Below are 21570 nucleotides of genomic sequence, written 5' to 3' on the forward strand. Positions count from 1 at the left end.
TCACCCCAAAAGGAATTCGGCAGCTTTGCTTCAGAAAGCAAACATCTGACTCTTTCCATCAAGGTCCTGTTCATCCTCTCTGCTAAACCATTAAGCTGAGGAGTCTTAGGAGGAGTCTTCTGGTGTCTGATACCCTGTTGCTTGCAGTATTCGTCAAACGGTCCACAATATTCACCACCGTTATCAGTACGAATACACTTCAGCTTCTTTCCAGTTTCTCTTTCAACTGAGGCCTGAAACTGCTTAAAGACACCCAACACTTGGTCTTTAGTCTTTAAGACGTAGACCCAAAGTTTCCTTGAGCAATCATCAATAAAGGTAGCAAAATAAAGTGCACCACCCAAAGTCCTTGTCTTCATTGGACCACATAAATCTGAATGCACCAACTCAAGCAACTCTGTCTTTCTTGAAGGAGGATGAGACTTGAAAGAAACTCTATTTTGTTTTCCAGCCAAGCAGTGCTCACACTTTTCTAATTTAACACTTTCGAAATTTGACAATAATTTCTTTTTGGCCAGAACATTTAGTCCTTTCTCGCTAATGTGGCTAAGCCTCTTATGCCATAACGTTGAAGAGCTATTGCTCTCAACTGCATTCACCATATCAACACAGGTAGAGGCCGTAGTCCAGTATAGACCACGACGTTTTTCGCCACGAGCCACAATCATGGAACCTTTAGTAAGCTTCCACTTTCCAGCACCATTGGTACTGACATATCCCTCATCATCCAAAACACCAACAGAGATCAAGTGCAAACGAACATCAGGTGCATGCTTTACATTGTTTAAAACTAGTTTAGTTCCAATACTAGTTTTCAAACAAATCGTTCCAACACCAGCCACCCTGGATACAGTCTCATTACCCATACTCAAAGTTCCAAAGTCACCCGGAGTATAGGATGAGAAAAATTCCTTCCTTGATGTCACATGAGATGCGGCACCACTGTCCACAACCCAGCTTGACTCATCACAAGCAATATTTATCAGATCTGCATCAAGGACAGTAACAAGATCTTCTGTAGTGACAGCGGCAACACGATTGCCATCTTCTTTCTTTTCCTCCTTTTCTCTATTCTCTTTTTTCAAAATCCGGCAGAACTTCTTTGTGTGCCCTTTTTTCCCGCAATGATAGCAGTCAATATCTTTAAGTCTGCTTCTGGATTTGCTTCTATGATGTTCTCTATTTTGAGAACCACGATTCTTGCCTCTCCCTCTAGTGTCAGTCACCAAGACATCTGATGAGGAGGAACCTTGAGATTTTCTTCTCATCTCTTCATTTAAAAGACTGCTCTTGGCAAGATCCATAGAGATCACACCATCCGGAGCAGAATTTGATAATGAAGTTCTAATAATTTCCCAAGAATCTGGTAGGGAACCAAGTAGAAACAAGCCTTGAATTTCTTCATCAAAATTAATACCCATAGCAGATAACTGGTTCATGATCCCCTGAAAAATATTCAGATGATCTGTCATTGCGGAACCATCGTGGTATTTTAAACCCAGCATTTGCTTTATCAGAAACATCTTGTTATTACCAGTTTTTCGAGCATACAAACTTTCAAGATGCTCCCATAGGGTCCGAGCATGTGTCTCTCCAGAAATATGGTTCAACACATTATCGTCAACCCACTGTCTAATAAAGCCGCAAACCTGCCGATGCAACAAATTCCACTCTTCATCTGATTTATTATCAGGCTTTTTATTTCCAAAGACAGGTTGATGAAAATTCTTGACATAGAGCAAATCTTCCATTTTGCCCTTCCAAATGGCATAATTTACGCCACTCAAAGTAACCATTCTACTAGTGTTGGCTTCCATCGTTTATCACAAATACAAATACTATTTTATTCGAAGACCAAAGTAATTCTTTTCTGATGTGGAAGTTCAGACTGTGCTGCAACCACAGAGCATACTCAGACAGAACCTTGGCTTTGATACCACTTGATGGGAATAAAATAGACCCGCAAAAATAATATTCACGGTATTAGTGATAAACGCGGAACACTAACTTATGGTTAAATCAGCAAGAATAAAATGCAGCAATAATGACACCAAGATTTTATGTGGAAACCCTTCTGAATAAGGGAAAAACCACGGCCAAGAGGAGCAGCTGATATCACTATAGAGGAATTTTACACTGTGTAGTACCGAGTACAAATACTCCTAAGACCACTACACCCTCAAAAGAAATAACACTCTTTTGATTTTCCCACCTCACTACAATATCACTCACACTCTATTTTTCTTCACAGACTATTTTCTTACAGTCTATGGAATACCTCACTTTTGCTCTCACTCAGATGTATTGTCTGAGATTTTGGTGTGTTACAAATGAACCATAAGCTGCCTATTTATAGGAATGAATTTCCTATGGTGAGGTAAGCGCTTACATCACGATTATGATGAGGTAAGCGCTTACATCATGAAAATGTGAACAAAGAAATTGGCTTGTTAGCCAAGTCCACAATTGTTGCCAATGTATAATTTGTCAAAGGAAGAAAAATCTTCCTTTCTTAAAATATGGGATAGGGGACTGGACCCCACACTTTGCACCCTTGTTTCACAATCAGAAAGAATGTAAGAGGCAACCAAAAACACAAATCCTTGATTTCCACAAATTAAAGGAAACGTAAGATGGGGAAGTTGAAGAAGCGCACCACGTGAAGATTTTAGGAACAGGGAATCGAACCATAGTCGTAACCTATGGGTTTGGGACAGACCAATCTATGTGGAGACATCGGGTTCCTCATCTAGTTGACGAACGATTATAAGGTTGTCTTGTTTTCCATATCGGTGCTGCAGCTACTATCCCGACTACTTTGACTTTGAAAGGTAATCAACCTTAGAACTTAGAAGGAACCATACGCCTGTGATGCGATCGCTAATTTGGAAGAACTTCAAATTCCTTGTTGCATTAAGTTGGACACTCTGTTTCTTGGCATGATTGGTGCCATCGATTTCGTTGCCCGACCCGATCTCTTAACCAAACCTGTTACCGTCACCAAACTCATTGATGTATCAGTTTTTTATGGCTTCTATAAAATTAAGAAGCACATACCTTATCAAAATACAGTTGTTTAATTTTGTTAGTGGACACAAACAACTAAAAGATAGAAACTTGAGTTGTACAACAAACAAAAAATGAAGGAGAAAGAAATATATTGAAGACGAAAAGAAGCATATTACCTGGTTGAAAAAGGGATAAATACGTTCTGGAAAACAGGAGTTTTGCTTGAAAAAGGAAAAGAGGAAGAAGTGATTTAATTAAGAGAGGGATGTCAAAAACTTGCAAATGAAGAGTCGTGATTTTTGCATTTTCTTAAGCACATAAAATGGCAAAAAAAAAAAAAAGGAATAAAATGGCAAAAAATCAGGGCAAGAGATAAAGATGGTTCCTGATTTTTTGGAGTGCCACGTAGGCGGTCATATATCTCTCCTTTATATATATATATATATATATATATATATATATATAGAAGATTATCTCTCTTCTGTAAGGGATAAACCCCTCTTTATTTTCAGAACATGAAGGGATACCAAGTCCAAAAATAATGAAGTTCCCTAAATGGTTCTTCATGTCCCTCCTATCATTATTTCTGAGAAGTTTGGAAGAGTTGGAGTTCATGTACATATGGGAACAATACTAAGCTCAATAGGTTCAAATTAAAATGGTGAACTAAATCATATAGACCATTACTGCTGCTATGACTTCTGCTTATCCTAAGATGAAGCTCACTGGAAGATGGAATGATATGAGTGGCACCATGTAGAGGCTTAAGCCAGTTCTTACTTGGATTAAACCGTAATTAGGCATGATCAAGGTTAATTTAGATGGAAGCTTCAATGAGAGAACCGGGACAAGAGGGGAGGGTGTTCACCCGAGCCCCCTCGTCAAAAAATTATACTTTATATAAAAGATAATTTTTTAATTTTTTATGTACAAATATAGATTCTGAATCCCTAAACACAAGATTAGAAGTTGGCTCAGTGGTTTAGAGGGTTCAAAATTCACTTTGAAGTTCCAAGTTCAAATCCTAGGTGTTGTATCTTTATTTTTCGAACCCCTTTAGTGAAGATCCTGAATCCTCCACTAACAACTGACATTGGTGGAGTTATCAGAGATGGCAATGACGACTTGATAATGGCATTCTCAATCTTCACTTAATGTAACAGTGACAAACCAAGCAGAGGCCAAGGCTGCACATTATGGAAGTGATTGATGTGTTTGGAATGGCTTCAACTAATTCACTTTGGAGCTTAATTCTTTGTTGATTACTAATATGCTCAAGGATGGTTACACAGACAACCTCAAACTGAAGAACATCATCAGAGTTGCTACGAACACTTTGAAGAATGCAGAAGTAGATTTTGTACATTGCTATAGGGAGGCTAATATCAAGTTGCAGACTTCATGGCTAAACTTGCATCAATAAGTGAAGATAATACCTTCTTTTACTCTCTTCAACATCTTCCTAAAGGGGTGAAGCGACTATTTCAACTTGACAAGTCAACTCCCTAGTATTAGGAGGAGATATGAAAAAATCTAATTTATTTTTAAGTAGATTTGTACTTTCGGTCTAGCTATGGAGGACTTTTGCTCACTTGTATATCCTCATAGCCAGAGGCGGATCCAGGATTGTAAAATTTCGGGCGCCACACTATTTTATACTTCGACTTAATTTATTTTGAGCTTCGGTTTGGGTTATTTGTCTTTTCGATTTATATATAGACATATCCACTGTCATACTATTTTGGGCTTCGACTTGATATATTTTGACCTTCGATCGGTTCAGGTTATTCGTCTTTTCAATTTATATAAACAATTAAACAAAATAATATACTCCGTAATTGTGACAATTCTGAAGAAAGCATAAAACTACAATAATATTACTAATATTTACAATGTTCTTATTTTTTTATATAGCCGTCTTGGAATGCCGAGGAGTTTGGCTAGACCTCTACCTTGTATATTAATAAACAAAAGTATCATTTTATATATATCGATGAATTTTTGTGGTTATCGACTGACTCAAGGATAGACAACTAAAACTAGAACTCATTGTAGATGCATATTTAGATACTCAAAACAAAACACTATGGACTATACAATAGAAGCAAAAATTAATAAAATTTAAATAAGGGAAAAATAGTCAACAGCAAATAAAGAAAAAGAAAAGAAAAAACAAGGAAAAAGAAAGACAAGAAGAAGCAAAATAGAAAAGAAAAGAACAAAAAAGAGAACTAGGTCTCCTATAAGTTGTATAAGATTCTTAAACTAGAAAACATAATAGCTTTAAAAATAAAAAGAAGATACGCTCGATCTCAGGTCGCTGAGGGTGAAACACCCAGCCCTTCACCGGTGGCATCAAACAAGTATTTGTTAATTCAAGTGCCACTTCAAATAATTAACCCTTTTTCTCTGTACATATACACATAAATACGCAGCGTTTTGATCGAGGTGTGCGAGTGGCGTGGCATCCCCTCCTTCCTTAGTAGATCTGATGCTCATAGCCTATTGTAGATGGTATATAACAGTAATTATGTTGTTTTTGGAGGTTTGGTCAATGTCTCCCTCCTCTTTTTGTAAGTTAAAATTAAGCATGTCAAGTGGGCAGGGCCGGCCCACCACCGGTCCGGTCCAAACCCACTAAAAGTTGTAAGGGGCTGGGTTAGGTGGGATTTATTAGGGGGTTGGACTGGACAAGGTGGACAGCCCCCTAGCCCGGCCCACCAGTAGCCCGGGTGATGGCCCACCGGGGCACCGGGCCGGGCCGACCCACTTCTAATTAAAAAAAAAATAAGTAATACATTTATTACTAATAATAAATATTTTTAAATAATTGTATCCCAATAAATTAGGTGTCTCTTTTTACGGAGCACTTTAGTTTTCTTTAAAATTGTATTTTAAAGCTAGACAATCTTGTTTTCTCAACAAATATATCTTTGATACATTTTCAGTATATATTAGATTGTGATAGTTTTATATAAAAGTAAAATTACATTAGCATGTCATATATATTGTGGATGCGTAAATTATATCAAATATAATACTCCCTCCGTTTCAATTTGCGTGAACCTATTTCTTTATTAGTCCGTGCTAAAAAGAATGACCCCTTTCTATATTTGGAAACAATTTACCTTTATGCAATGATTTATAGCCACACAAAATATATGTGACTGATCATTTAACGCCACAAGTTTAAAAGTCTTCTCTTCTTTCTTAAACTTCGTGTCCAGTCAAATAGACATATCAACATCTACATAAATAATTTAAAATAAAACTTAAAACTTAAATTGATAGCATTACAAATTCAAAACATACAAATTTGAACGGCGAAATATTGCAAATCAAAAGTTCAAAACATACAAATTAAACGGCGAACATCAATGGAAAAATTTAAAGAGGAGATAAACTTTAAAGTTCAATTTCGTGCCTTTTCACAAGTGCCTACGCAATGTCACACCCCTTTTTTTTTGGCCCCACGCGTAGGTACGTAGGTTTTTATTATTAAAGTGTTTTTCCAAATCGAAGTGACGTTTTGAAAAGGGATTATTTTATTTACAGAGTCGTCACTTGGAATTGAGTTTTGGTGTTCCAAGTCACCTTATGAATCCCTAATCAAAAGGAAATGACTCTTTTATTATTGGTCTGCGAAAACAAAAGACCGGGTAAGGAATTCTGTTGACCGGAGAGAAGGTGTTAGGCATTCCCCGAGTCCCGTGGTTCTAGCACGATCGCTTTATCAACTTATACTTAGCTTAATCTATTTTTGGATAAATTATGTTCCTGAGCCTTGATTCGCTCGTACTTTTATTGTTGAACTTTTATTAGTCTTAACCCGGATGCGTAACCGCATTCCGGATCTTTTAAGTGTCTCAAAATAAGATGTGTAACCGCATTCTCAATAGAGATGAGATTGATTATTAAAACGAGATTGACCAAGGTGCGTAACCGCATCCTTGAGTTGCTTAAAACGTCTCGAAATAAGATGCGTAACCGCATTCTTAATCGAAACGAAAATAGTTATTAAAACGTGCCTAAAGCTCGTCTAGCGTTAAAAAGCAATTGTTTGTCTCTAAAATCCGAGACTTATTATTATTTGATTAAAATTTCACTCTTTTGACAACGGGCTTTGAAACATGTTCGCAATCCATATTGCTCCCTTACAATTGGTTTTAACGCTCTTTTCTTTTATACTTGACAACGGGGTTTGAAATAATTCGCACCTCATCTCACTCTCTCACAACAACACTAAATTAGTTAGACCTTAATATCAATCTTGGCCCAAAGGATACGGCCTAATTATTCTAAACCAGTAAATAAAAGAATGTACTTAAACCTGGTCAAGATGATTAAACAAAGCAAAATAGTAACATGAATAGGGATAAAAACATTGAAGAAAAACTAGTCTTTACATAGAGATAATGAATTTCCCCCTCTGTTCTTCAACAAATGGCTATATTAACAAATCATTTAATCTCATTCCAAACACAATAATTAACTTAACATACGAAAGAGGCATCATTGATCTTTTGGCTATCAAGAGAAGCTATCTTGCCAATTAAGAATGTAAAAAGTATATCTAAACAATTTAACACAAATGTCCAAATATTGTAATTAGAACCATGCAGCTAAATAGTAGAATGCCATATTTACGCCGACTTAATTTAAACAAGGTCAGTTTACTTATGAGCTTAAAGCTCGGTACTTAAACAACAGTAACTGCGATAAAATAAAAGCAAAACATTTGACGAAATAATATTTCAAATGGAAAAGATTGCACCTTTATTGCAGAAATTTTGTTACAACTCTGCTGTGTATTGTGAAAACAAAACTTCAGAGATCATCGACGAGCTATGAATCTAGACCAGAGCCTAGCGGCAACCTCGAACAATGCCTTAACCGAAAATGATGATTTCATGGTGTTTCATTCTAAGGAAAATGGAACTGTGTTTCTTTGGTTTGGAGATAGAGAGCTACAATGGAGGTAATGAAGCTTTATGATGGCTTCACATGGTGGAAAAATGAAGCTGGACGGTGGTTTAATAGGCGGAACAGAGGTGCTCTTTAGTGTTTTAGCCAAGAAAATCTCTTGCGGCGGCGCTGCTTTCTATTCGAGGTCCTTCTTTTTTTTTTCTCGTTTGTGTGTGTATTATATAATTGTAGAAAACAAAATCAAACCCCAAAATAAGAGTGGGCCCACCTCAATAACAAATTTCCCATTAATCACGTGTTCCTTCACCTTTTTCAAAATCTATTTCTCCTTTTTTTCTTAATTGTGTGGGCCCCACCCTAACAATAATATTTTCCTAAAAAACGTGAACCCCCTCCCCTTTTGTGATAAGGTTTGTTATCAAACTTTGTCATTTTGTGGTGAGATGGTACAATTCTATTTGCTCATTTTTTTTTAATATAAAAACAAAAATATTTAATAACTATTTTTAGATAACTGGAAAAAAAAAATCTTAAAATAAATGACTGGCTAAGCAAAATTAAAACCTATAAAGCATATTTTTGTAATTTGTCTTTCTTTAAAACACAAAACTTATACTCTAAAAATAGCAAATATTTTTGTTCTTTTTGATTTTCGCAAATAAGTCTACTAAATAAAAATAGAATAAAATCGACACGTCAAAAATTAAAATTAAAAGAAATATTTAAACACTATACGGTGAAACACACGGGGAGGGTCAAAATTACGTGTCTACACGCAACACACCGGTACCCTCCTCCACCCCCACCCCCCCAATAGGCTAATACCCGGCGCTCCGGACTTGTGGAGATATATGTCACCACAATGTTGACATTTAACACGTTCCTTGTTTACTCGCTCAAAATGCATCCACACCGCACTTGAAGTTGATCTTCGAACTCGAGGAGAAGGTGGAGGTGGAGGGTTATCCATGGAGGATGAAAGTAGTAATGTACACTAGTTGAATAGCAAATTTAGATAAAGAGAGAATTATGGAACAATTGTGTGAAAATGGAGAAGAATGGAGGGGTATTTATAGTTTGAAAATATGAACAAAGTGTAGTTATTCATAAACTTAGGGGTTCAAATAAAATTAGCAACGACTAGTTTTTTAAATTTACAACGGCTAACTTTTTGAATTTAACAACGACGACTTTTTTTTTGTTTAGCAATAATATCATTAGATATAAATGTTAATTTTATTATTATTAGTAAATTAAAATGTCTATTTTTGTATTAGAACTTAAAAAAAAAAAAAAAAAAAAAAGGCTCAGCCTCCCACTAACTAAAATCCGGCCCGACCCGGCCCGGTTAGCTCGAGGTGTAGCCCCTATCTGGTGGGGGCTGGGCCGGACACCCTTTTCCCTCCCCAAGCCTGGCCCCCAGACCAGCCCCTTAATAAAGGCCCGGGCCGGCCTCAGCCCTGCCCCGTGTGACTCACGTTTAAATGGGTCGGGCCGGCCCACTTGACAGACTTAGTTACAATTAGATGAATGGACAATGACAGGGTAAATCAGACCCAAATTTTTTTCAAAAAGATATACAAATATGGAATAAAGAGAATTACTTCTTGTACAACCACTTACCCATAACATGGGTCCGTACCCTTCATATTTGTATAATATATTGTTTTGATCCATGTTTTTTTACTAGTACCTCGAAGCCAATTAATATCTATATATGAATGCCACAACTTCTACGTATTCTCTAACCACCAGCTTTCTTTTCACAACATTTTGCTATACCAAAAAAGAAAATATGGGTTTGAATGGCAAGTTGATTGCTTCAATGGAGGTGAAGTGAGGAGGACACTTATTTCATGATATTTTTCACTCTAATTGTAGACACGTGATTTTTGACTCTCTCCGAGGTGTTTCACCTTCAGTGTTAAATATTTCTATTAATTTTAGTCTTGATGTGTAGATTTTATTCTATTTTGTTTAGTAGGTTTGCTTACGGAAATGGAAAAAAAAATCACGATTTTAGAGCAAAGTTTTGTGTTTTAAAGAAAGAAAATTACAAAAAAAAAAGGGGGGGGGGGGGGGGAGGGGGTTTCATTTATTCTAGTATTTTAATCAATTGCTTTTTCGATTTTTTCCTTAGCCTATTTATTTAAGTTTATCTTATTTTTTGGTTTAAAGTAATTGATTAGTATATTTATCGTAGTAATTTTATTAGTCTCCTTAATGGAATAGAAAAATAAAAAAGAAAAACCAATATCATATTGCCACGGGACAAATTTCATCCCAACCCATTTCAAAAAAGCATATTCCATTTTTGAGAAAAGGATATCCCATCTTGCAAGAATATTTTGGGAAAGATTAGCAAAAAGTGGCACACTATAAATAGAAACCTAGACTACAATCATCCACTACACCTAGAATTCCATGCAAATAGGCAGCCGCAACTCTCAGGGGATTAGCAATATTTCATACAAATTTCCTCAACCCCTAGAAGAGACCACACACACTAATCTGCTGCTTCACTACAAAAACATAACGAGCAGCTCCTTCTTTACCATGCCTTGAATACATGAAAATGCAATGAGAATTTTGGCATACAACAATAGAAAAAAAAAAAAAAAAAAAAAAGGTTTTCTTTTCACGCCTAAACCCATAAATAAAGGTCGAGTTCTCAGTTCGTGGCTCCGGCCCCTCCGTTTCAAGCTCTCTGTCCGATGCTTAAGAACTAAGAAGGTAAAATTGCAGAATTCGTATTTTGGCATAAAGGTCCAATCTTTACCTTGTTCTTGAATAATACATGTAGTTCCATGCTAAGTTATGCAATCAATTGAAGTTTAATGAGATTACTTTTATTTTAAATAGTGATTATGATTATCATGTTTAGCTTGGGTAGCATGATGAAGTTGACTGCAAGTGCTAAGCATGGATTCCTTATTTGGCATAATGTTTTCATTTCTTAAGGTGATTTGTTCATTTCTTGTTGCTGACGAGCATTTAATGTTTTAACAACGTGGATAGTAACAATTTTTAACCAACTGCATGCTCATATGTTTAGGTGATTTTTATGTTAATATGATGTCTTTTCATTAGGGTGTAGTCATTGCTTGAGTTCATTTTAGCCATGATTTAGTTCTTAATATGCTGTGAAAGAAACATTTTGCTTTGATTCAGCAGTTTATTCGAGGCATAAGTTTCAGTTGAATTAGAAAAAGCCTCCGCCACGTGTTGTCAATGAAATTGAAAATTGGCTTAAAATAATCGTTGGGCTAACTTATGTTTGTGTTCAAATTGGACTCTACGGGATATTACATTAAATTTCGGGCCTAGGCTAATATTAAGGCCTAGTTAATTATTAATTGTGAAGTGAGCGAGATGGGTGCGAATTTATTTTAAACCCCATTGCAAAGAAGTAGAAAGAAAAGAGCGGAAAAACTAGTTAGTGGGGTGAGCGGGATGGGTTGCGAATGACTTCAAGACCCGTTGCCAAAGAAATGCTCAAAAGAGAGTTTGTCGGGTTACGACCCCAAATCAAAAGAATTTAGAAGTTAATTAATTAATTTAAGTGATAATTGACGATAATTCGGAAAGCGCTGCTATCAATGAATCGTTTTAAATAAAATTTACTTACCATATTTGAAGTCGTATTAATTGGGACGGATAGACTTTAAGTGCGTTAGATGTTTGTTTAGGCACGGGAAGTGGGAACGATCCATGAATGCCTCAAAAGGCGAGATAAACAAATCAGAATTCGTGATAAGATTGGAAAGCGCTGCTAGCAGTACACCATACTTTAATAATAACAATAAAAATAAGTATTAAATCGAGTAAAAGGCGAGCATAATCATTCAAGGCTCATGTCACGACCCAATTTGGCTAAGCCGTGCGGGCACTTACCTTTCCCACCTCAGTAAGCGAACCCTCAACCCAACGATCATAAAGACGTAAATAATAAATCAAATAAGCGGAAGAGAATAAATCACGTAAATCAGACGTTAATAATTTAGAAAAAGTGCGGAAATAAGGAAATACACCTAGGATCTGGTCTAATCCATACAAGAGCATCAAACTAGAATTTATAAGTCTGAAATTATCTATAATACATCAAAGTCTGAATATGTCTCGGAATAGCAATTAAGACATAAATGAAAGAAGAATCTTCAAGGCGGTGGATGTCCTCGAGCTCACCCTATAGACTCTAAACAGCAACTCTCGGAATGGCTATCAGCCACGAGAAATAGAGGCCAGTCACACCTGGAATTCTGCATTCATAAAAGAATGCAGCAAGTACAGGTCAGTACAAACAACAAGTACTGGTAGGTATCATAGGCCGACTAAGTATAGCTAACATAATACAGATAATAAAGCAAGATAGGCATATAAATCAACAGGTATAAGTCAAACATAATCGGAACCAATATCACAAGTAAAACACCAAATCATCTCAATATAAGCCATGATGCAATGTAATGCAATAATGTATGAATGCAAATGCAATGCCATGCAATGTTGTGTACACATGTACTCCGGACGAAATACCTCCACGTCTCGGTAGCACAACCCAAGGTGACTCACGAAGTCTAAGTGTCACTTGTCCCAGATCTTTGCCCACGGAGGGTTCTCACCGGCACCACCCTGGGGGACTCGCGGAGTCCATGCACTCACTCAATCTATGATTCCGGGACTAACATCGGATATCGGACTCTCACATCACTCTCATTTAAAAACTTAGCCCAGCTCATCACGGCGTCTCATCAAGTACCAACAATGTATCAACAGTCTATCATGAAGGATGAGAGTGTGTGCAATGCATGTATCAACATCAATAATCAGATCAATATCACAAGTATCAACATGGGGTACGCCAACAATATATCAAGGTCACAAGTACCAACATGGCTACGCCAATAATATATCAGTGTCACAAGTACCAATATGGCTACGCCAACAATATCATGAAGACTACACAAGTCATTTAGAACTCTATCCTCGTATCAATGTCAATCCGTAAGACACTACAATATCACAATCAAGATGGAACAATAAAATCTCAATATCTACTAACAACACGTGGCATCAAGCCAAGACAATAGAACAATCAAGTCACAATTCAACAGGGTGGCTAGCCCCAATCACGCAACAGGGCCTAAACTAAGACAGTATCCAATCACGCAAGGTTTACATGCTTTCTCCGACAATATCATCTAAATATATGTTTCGCTACACGAAGTCTCACCAAGGGTAAGCCATAACCTACCTGGTAGGCCGAGCAGTAATCTCAACTCAAACTTGCGCCCTTCCTTTACGTTGAGCCTCAAGATAATCAAAGTCTAACATATTCGAATGCGGAATTAGAAACAAGAAGAAGGAATTTAATAGACTTAACTCTCATTAAATCCCCAAATTCCAACCCATAAACTAGGGTTCATAAACTAATAAAGTAAAAATAATGATCTAAGGCTCTCATCATGGAATTAGTGTTCTAGATGTTCAATTCCCATCAACAATCAACTAATTTGGCTAACAATTATTCAAAATTCAGATTATATAGAAAACCCCAAAATTTGGGCATAAACCCTAGCCTTTAATTCACAAATTAAGCCTTAGAGATGGAAGATTCAAGTTACTATAGTCATTACCCATCAATTCCATGCTAACCCATGCTAACTTCATTAACAAATCAAGGTTTTATACTCATAGGTTTATTACAGGAAGATAATCCAAGACTCACTTAGTTCTCATAACTTTAGGAAGATTCTATCATGGATTAATGATAAATAGGTGAGATAAAGAATCAAGATTAGGTAGAGATGATAGATGAGTTTACCTCTAAGAGTTTTCCCCAAGAAACCTCTAGAAAAGCTCCCAAGATGAACTACTTTCGGAATAATAAATGAATGGAAAGACTTGGGATTTTATATCATTAAATACCCCAGTCATTGCCCGTCAGCCGCTATGGCGATCAACAGGCCGCTATAGCGCAGCCGCTATAGCGGTCAGCCCTACTGGTATGGCGCCACCGCTATAACGGTCAACCCTACCACCATGGCGCCACCGCTATAGCCGTCAGCCCTACCGCCATGGCGCTCACCAGACACCAGAAAATTCTGGTGTCTTCCAAACTTGAAATCGACACCCGGAACCACCCCGGAACCTTGCGGACACAAACCAAATATGCAGATATACATAAAAACGCACTACGAACGTATTCGTGGCCTCAAAATTCCCAATGGAGGTCTCATTTTCCAAGTCAACTCCCCGACGGCCTAAAATCAACTTTCCAACCCAAGCCCCAAAATGCACCCGAGTGCATTGGGAACTGAACTGAATATACATACAAGTTCTAAATGACTATCCGGACCTCTCAGAATCGACGGATATCCTGAAAAGGTCCGTTTACCCAAAAGTCAACTATGAGTCAAACAGTTTTCACTTAAAAGCCAAAATTTTCAAAAGTCACATCAAAACTTACTCCAATGCTTATGGAACCATGCCACCTGTCCCCGCGGGTCAAAATGGTACTAATAAGGCTCGGGGATGGGTTAACGGGGAAAAATGGTCAAAAACGCAATAACGACCGAACGGGTTGTTTAGCTCATATGCATAATCTTTATCCAACAATTTAGTTAAGCTGAATATTCGTCAATAAAAGCGACCATGCTAAAATCATGGGACTCGGGGAATACCTAACACCTTTTTCCCGGTCAACAGAATTCCTTACCCGGACTTTTGTTTTGGCGGACCAATAAAAAAAGCATTTCCTTTTGATTAGGGATTCAATAAGGTGACTTGGAACACCAAAACTTAATTCCAAGTGGCGACTCTGTAAATAAATAATCCCTTTTCAAAACCGTCACTTCAATTGGAAAAAACCCTTTAATAAATAAAACGTGTGTCCTTCAGTGCGCGAAAAAGGGGTGTGACACTAATGCTCATCATATATCCAGCATTAGCCCTAGTAAGGTTAACCGCTTTGAGATTCATGAAGGTAAAACGGTAAAGGTTGTTTCAATAGTTAGCTGAAAATATAACGACGGTACCACACATTTCTCCTCTCTTTATATGATTTACTTAGGGTGCTTACATTTAGGTTTCTTGGTACGACGAAAGTCGTTTTTTCAAGAAAAACAATTTCATGAAAAATTATTTAATGGCGTTTGGTGGCTTGTTTTAATAAAATGTATTCCAAAAAAGCATTTTGCATCAAAAGGGTAAATAATTTATTTCACTTGTGGGGTGGTGGTCATTTCCTCACAACTATCTTAACTTTTGACTACATATTACTTGTTTCAACTAACATTTAGAGTTATTATTAATCTTTAGTATTCAATAGTTTCAAAAAAGACTCTCCGAATTATTAATATTATTATTTGCCTTTAATATATGCTTTCCGATCTCTCACTAATCAACCAAACACCAAAAAATATTTTTCAAACATTTTCGACAATAAAAAAGTATTCTTCATAGAACATTATGTCAGAACTTAATTTTCTTACTGATACAGTAATACCCATATTTTCCATAATGTCAAATGTTCTTTTGAGATTAAGATAATTCCATTAAGGAAAAGAAGTAGACAGTCTAATCTTCATGAGCGTCATTTTTTGTGTGTGGATAAAATGAAAATGCAAAAAATTAGGAAAATCAAAATAAATAAGATGAAGATATTATTTTGTGAATGTCTTTTTTATGAGGAACTGGACAGGTGATCAAGTGGAGTAACACGTGTTTTATTTTATGATTTTACAATTATAGACAGAAAAGATAAGATTGCTAAGGAAGTGATTGAAGCCATCGATCTTCAGATGAAAACAATCACTTGGAGAGTGATTGGAGGAGATCTGTTAGAGTTGTAAAATTCTTTCACTATTATCATCTCCTGTGAACATAAGTGGACTACATGGACATTTGTGTATGAAAAGAAAACTGAAGACACTCCAGAGCCTCTCGTTTTCTTAGGTTTTCTTCTTGATTTGACTAAAGATATAGAGGATCATCTTCTCAAGAATGTTGTTCAATGGCTCATCGGTCATATATATAGATGTGTGTATGTATATGTATGGTTTATACACAGATATCTTTGTGTGTGTGTGTGTTTGCATGATGAATATTTGGCAATATTGGTTATCTTTAGCCAGAATATGAAATAACTAATGTTGTGTTTGAAGAATACATTATATATGCCACTCTAGCTCCTTCTATGTATGAATGTATTTCTAATGGCCAGTATATGTAAGAAAGACGACATATTTATCAATGTGCCATTCTCATTCTTTTCAGCCATTTTTTGGGGGTTCTCCAGTTGTAATGTGGGAACTATAAGATATACAGAGGTTCCTTATGAAGTATATTAATTTATGAGATTAACTTATGTACGCCTAAAGAGTTTAATTTTATAATACACTAAAAATTTAATGAGGTTTTTACACTATCAGGCCACCCGGCCAGAAGATATTTATGTAATCCTTCATAAAAAGAGAGATTTATAATCTTGAATGTAAAACAGATTACTTGCTACATAGATAAATATGATATGATAATGTCAGAAAGTAAACCCCCGTGAGTTTTTAATTACTAGCTTAATGATGAGATTAATTGTAAAGCCCTGTGAAATTCTATAATTAATTCGGGTTAATTTCGATCCGAATGATGCAATTTAATTAAACCCAAGTTATATGTGATTACTTGAGTGGAACAAAGTTAATGGAATGAGTGGGGATAAATATTTTATCAAATGGTAGAGTATGGACTTAACGGGGTTTAAAGGATCATCAAACTCACTAGGAAAATATTATATTACAAAGAAGTGAGTATTTAAACTAATGTGTATGAGAGCTAAAAAGGAATGACAAAGGAATATGAGGGCAAGGAGGTCACGCGGCAGTGGCTGATTAAGAAACTTAATTGTGACATTTTGGAGTATTTTAAAGGCATTAGGGGAAAGGGAAGATTTTCTTATTTTGGAAGTAAGGTCTTGAAGGGTTTAGAGGAAGAGCTCTACACCATAGATGCCTTATTGAGGTGAGAATTACATTCTTTAACTCCTCAACTACAAGGAAATTATAGATTCATGAAGAAATTCTCAAGAACTAATCAAGAACACTAAGTCTTGAAGAATCTAGGGTTTGACAAAGAGGTAATTCCTTCAATCCGATCTTATGTATTATACTCCATGGACATAGTATGGAGAAAGATTTGTGTTTAAAAATCGATTCATTGAACCCTAAAAAGAACTACTCTTGAAATTGAAGAGTTTGTTGGTAGAGAATATGAATAGTGTTGTGTTTGATTGAACGATGTCGTTTTAAGTTTCTAATGGAGCGACTAAATTCCACAAGACGTTTAATGTAAGGGTGTCAAGTGGGCCGGGCCGAGCCGGGCCATTTAAATGTGGGCCACAAGGGGCCGGGCCGTAAGTTAGGGGGCCGGGCTTGGAGAGGGAAAAGGGTGTCCGGCCCAACCCACCCCGAATAGGGGCTACATCTCAGGCTAACCTGGCCGAGCCGGGTTATAGTTAGTAGGTCGGGCTTTTTTTTTTTTTTTTTAAGTTATAATACAAAAATAGACATTTACATTTACTAATAATAATAAAATTAATATTTACATCTAATGATAAAATTGCTAAATTAAAAAAAAAGTTTAGTCGTCAAAAAGCTAGCCATTGTAAATTTTAAAAAATAGTCGTTGCTAATTTTATTTGAACCCCTAAATTTATGAATAACTTCACTTTGGTCATATTTTCAAACTATAAATACCCCTCCATTCTTCTTCATTTTCACACAATCCTTCCACAATTCTCTCTTTATCTAAATTTGTTATTCAACTAGTGTACATTACTTCACCTCCACCTTTTCCTCGAATTCGAAGATCAACTTCAAGTGCGGTGTGAATGCATTTTGAGCCGGGTTTTTTTTTTTTTAAAGTTCTAATACAAAAATAGACATTTACATTTACTAATAATAATAAAATTAATATTTACATCTAATGATAAAATTGCTAAATTAAAAAAAAGTTTAGCCGTCGTCAAATTCAAAAAGCTAGCCGTTGTAAATTTTTAAAAATAGTCGTTGCTAATTTTATTTGAACCCCTAAATTTATGAATAACTTCACTTTGGTCATATTTTCAAACTATAAATACCCCTCCATTCTTCTTCATTTTCACACAATCCTTCCACAATTCTCTCTTTATCTAAATTTGTTATTCAACTAGTGTACATTACTTCACCTCTACCTTTTCCTCGAGTTAGAAGATCAACTTCAAGTGCGGTGTGAATGCATTTTGAGCGAGTAAATGAGGAACATGTTAAATGTCAACATTGTGGTGACATATATTTCCACAAGTTCGGAGCGTCGGGTATTAGCCTATTAGGGGGGTGGGGGTGGAGGGGGGTACCGGTGTGTTGCGTAGACACTTGTAAAAAGGCATGAAATTGAACTGAATGATTTATTGTCACACCCCTTTTTTCCCACAAAAAGTGATTATATGTTAAGTTCAAAAGGGTCTTCAAATCGAAAGTGACGAAAATTGTGTTTCAAAAAGGGCTTTTATTTAGACAAAAAGAGTCGCCACCTGGCATCGAGTTTTGGTGTGCCAAGTCACCGTAAAATCAATATCTCTTTCAAAACAAGTTTGACTCTAAAAACTGATCAGCGACAGAGATTCCAGTTAAGGAATTCTGTTGACCGAGGGGAAGGTGTGAGACATCCCTCGAGTTCCGTGATTTTAGCACGGTCGCTTTAATTAATTCGTATTGGCTTAAATAGAAACTCAATCAGGTAAACTCAAACAATCACACAAACACGCGCACAAGAAAAAATAAAAAATAAAGTCTGAATTATTACAACCCGAAATAAAAGAAAAATGCGAGAAAATAAATCTATACTACACTATGCTAAACTATGCTAAACTATCCCCGACATCCCGGGGTCTTCTCCACGAACGGCCTCCATTTTTACATTTATTTTTCTTCCGGGACATCCCACCCGGAAAATGAATACATGAAATTTAACAAGTGATAGCACACAAACAAGCAAAAGGCCTAAAGTTTGCCTACCCAAAATGTTTCACGCCAAACAACAACCACAAAAAAAAAAAAAAAAAAAAAAAAAAAAAAAAAAAGATGTCACTAGCGAATCAAGTAATGAAAAATGAAATTAATAACGAGACTCAATTACCTCTAAACTACATTTAGTCCGATTTTAATTTCTTAAGTACGCCCCCCTCAATCTCTTTAATTCTCTTTAACTTAACCAAATCCTCTGTAATCAATTTCGCCAAAATAGTAAGCAAAGTTGGTAATCTTCATCACTCAATAAGATCAGCCATAAAATCATCAACACCAAATCATATCACCATAAAATAGAATATTAATGACAAAGAAATGAACGAACAAAGGAAGAATTGGACCTTAATTAGCTTTAATTCCACAAAATTATTCGACGGGACCCGAACCAAAGCTTTGACCGGAACCTCAAATGACCAGCGAGACGATTGGACCTTTAATTGCAAACCAAACCCAGCTCCAACTGAGTATATAATTTTCCAAGGAAAAGGGGTTTTCGTGCTATGTTTTTACGGTGGGGTTTTCCCTTTTTTTTTTTTTTTTGGTTTAATGGGGATTTTCCGGTGGGTTATCACGGTGGTGCGTGGGGGTGGTTTTTTTGGGGGGCTGTTTGGTTGCTAGTAGTTCAGGGTGGTATAATCCTATTTGCTCTTTTTTTTTTAATATAAAAACAAGAAATATTTAATAACTATTTCTAGATAACTAAAAAAAATAATCTTAAAATAAATGATTGACTAAGCAAAATTGAAACCTATAAAGCATATTTTTGTAATTTTTATTTCTTTAAAACACAAAACTTATACTCTAAAAATAGCAAATATTTTTGTTCTTTTTTATTTTCACAAATAAGCCTACTAAAGAAAAATAGAATAAAATCGACACGTCAAAAATTAAAATTAAAAGAAATATTTAAAAACTATAAGGTGAAACACACAGGGAGGGTAAAAAATTACGTGTCTACATTTATCAAAGGTATATTTGTTGAGATAAGTACTATCACAATCTAATATATACTATATACTGAAAATGTATCAAAGGTATATTTGTGTCATACCCCATTTTAACCGGGCTAATATTAGAGTACAACATATTGGAGATTCCTATTTGCTTTATTTTAAGGAGTCGTCACCTAATTGATTTAAGGTGAATTAGGGCACCTAATTATTAACTAAGGTAAAGCTAACTAAACTTCCGTTAATAGTCTGCTTAATCAGTATGATTCTAGGTAAGGGTTCTATATTATCCTAAAGGGAAGGGGTTAGGCATCCTTTAGAATCCGTTAACTACGGTTATCCGGCCAAACTTAGGTTAATTAATTAATGCTAAATAAGGTGCTTTGAATTTTAAGGAAAAGGGCTAAGCAAGGTTGTCAAGGTTTTAAGGAAAATATAAGAAAGTTGCTTAAGATAAGATTTAGAGAAAATATAATAATTTGCATAAAAGAAGATTTTAAATGCCATTTAAAATAAAACTTATAAAAGTTGATAAGGCTTAAAAAAATGCCATTTAGAATGAGATTTGTAGAAAATATAATAATTTGCATAAAAGGAAACTTCAAATGCTATTCAAAATAAACTAATAAATGTTGCAAAGGCTTTAAATAATAATGCTATTTAAAATAAGATTTGCATGAAGTATATAAGCAGAAGAAAACGCGGGTTTATGCAGTGTTTTAATAAATATTTGAAACAACTCAAATTGTGAGATATTAATTGATTTTGCGATTTAAGAGTATAAACAAAATATAAAAACAGCTTATCTGAGCTTTCTTTATCCTTTTATTAACTATGCTTAAAAAAATATGCGTAATTGACTCAAAACTTAAAGAGTTATTTATAAAATGTATTTGAGCTTATATTTGCGTATTAGTGAAATTCTGAAATTCCTAAGATAGTAAGAATAAAAATGATTCCTTTAATCCAAAATATGTAGGCATGCTATTTTGCCAATCAATTATGCCAATAAAAATAAATACTATATGTGCTGTAAATATAAAAGGAAACTTAGGGGGGCTAATGATGAATTTCTCGCTTAAATTAACTACCCGTTATGCTAAAGCTAACCCACTAAATTTTACTAGAATTCATCTAAGCTAGGAAAACAACAAAGTAAGGGTTAGTCAAATAATACAAATTAAATGCATAAAAACAAAATAGAGGCTGAAATAAAATTGAATGGGCTCAGTCCAATTTTGGGACTGCTGCAATCTGTTTGCTATTTGGGCTTCAGCCCAGCAAATTTCGCTTCCTATATATTGCTGCGGATCTGCCTGCTATTGGGCTGCAATAAATTCTGTTTGTCTATTTTTTTCTGCTGCGGACAGGATTGATAGGGAATGACTCGGAAAGATTTCGTTGGGCTTGTAGCCTAACTCCGAATGCGGGAGAAGAACGAGTCCCTCGGACTCGTATGCGGTGGTCATGCATAAAATGAAAGAAAAGGATTAGAATAAGGAACTCTTATCTTCAACGGAATAAGTAAAAGGAGATATAAGCATCACATCCTCAAAGATAATAAATATATGCTCATGAACCAAGCTCGTTCTCGAAGTGCTCTGCTAGATACTCATTTTCCT

General features: G+C 35.7%; 1 pseudogene; it reads left to right on the forward strand.

Annotated features, from left to right (window-relative positions):
- The first annotated feature begins 14781 nt into the window (after nt 1-14781).
- On the forward strand, nt 14782-16189 carry LOC132613291 (kirola-like; annotated as a pseudogene).
- Nucleotides 16190-21570: the final 5381 nt, after the last annotated feature.

Source organism: Lycium barbarum, chromosome 10 (assembly GCF_019175385.1).
Source record: "Lycium barbarum isolate Lr01 chromosome 10, ASM1917538v2, whole genome shotgun sequence".
Classification (NCBI taxonomy): domain Eukaryota; kingdom Viridiplantae; phylum Streptophyta; class Magnoliopsida; order Solanales; family Solanaceae; genus Lycium; species Lycium barbarum.